The following is a 458-nucleotide window of genomic DNA, read 5'->3' as shown; positions in this document are numbered from 1 at the left end:
GACAGGTAACCAGTCTATCGCAGGGCTACACTTAGAGACAGACAACCAAGCACACTCACATTCACACCTACGGACAATTTGTTGCATGTTTCTGGACCTTGTGGGAGGAAGCCGGAGAACCCGGAGAGAACCCACGCTGCACGGGGAGAACATGGAGACTCCACACAGAAAGATTTCAGTGCTCCCACCGGGATGCGAACTGGCAACCTTCTTGCTGCAAGGCAACAGTGCTACCAACTGCGCCACCCTGCAGCCCTCTATTATATCATCTTATCTTATATTATATTATTTTATTATATGCTGTTTTGCAGGAAGCAGGAAGCAGGTTTCAGGATCATCCATCTGAAGGTCAGCTCTGGTGGATCCAGTTTGACTAACAAGTCGGTTCAGCCACTTACTGGGAATATTTAGATTTTAAATCAAACAAATCGTCACACGTTTCCCTGGACTGTGAAGTT

The sequence above is a fragment of the Stegastes partitus genome, unplaced genomic scaffold (genome assembly GCF_000690725.1).
Source record: "Stegastes partitus isolate 25-593 unplaced genomic scaffold, Stegastes_partitus-1.0.2 Scaffold1176, whole genome shotgun sequence".
NCBI classification, from domain to species: Eukaryota; Metazoa; Chordata; class Actinopteri; family Pomacentridae; genus Stegastes; species Stegastes partitus.
This window is presented reverse-complemented; position numbering follows the sequence as displayed.